Source organism: Octopus bimaculoides, chromosome 30, assembly GCF_001194135.2.
Source record: "Octopus bimaculoides isolate UCB-OBI-ISO-001 chromosome 30, ASM119413v2, whole genome shotgun sequence".
Lineage (NCBI taxonomy): Eukaryota > Metazoa > Mollusca > Cephalopoda > Octopoda > Octopodidae > Octopus > Octopus bimaculoides.
In genome coordinates, this window is record NC_069010.1 from 4549848 (window position 1) to 4550374 (window position 527).

General features: G+C 43.8%; 1 protein-coding gene across 1 annotated transcript in view; it reads right to left on the bottom strand.

Annotated features, from left to right (window-relative positions):
- The window catches only part of LOC106884181 (uncharacterized), a 22099-nt gene that overhangs the window by 17121 nt on the left and 4451 nt on the right, over positions 1–527 (bottom strand). The gene's annotated exons all lie outside the window — the stretch shown is intronic.

Consider the following 527-nt stretch of genomic DNA (forward strand, 5'->3'; position numbering starts at 1 on the left):
CCTAGATACACTATGTGTGAATAAAAGACGGGATGGCCACAATTGGAGCATCTTTTCAATCATGGCTCTGCCGGTCAAAGGTGACCAGGGGCTAAACAACAAGGGGGGACATAAGATAATGTAGTCCTAGAAACACTATGTGTGAATAAAAGACAGGATGGTCACAACTGGAGCGTCTTTTATATCATAGATCTGTCTGGATCGAAGCTGACCAGGGGCTAAGCAACAACAAGGGGGACACATTAGATAATGTAGTCCTAGATACACTATGTATGAATAAAAGACGGGATAGTCGAAACTGGAGCGTCTTTTCAATCATAGCTCTGCTGGATCAAAGGTGACCAGGGGCTAAACAACAAGGGGGACACATAAGATAATGTAGTCCTAGATACACTATGCCTGAATAAGAGACAGGATGGTCACAACTGGAGCATCTTTTCAATCATGGCTCTGCTGGATCGAAGCTGACCAGGGGCTAAACAACAAGGGGGACACATAAGATAATGTAGTCCTAGATACACTATGTA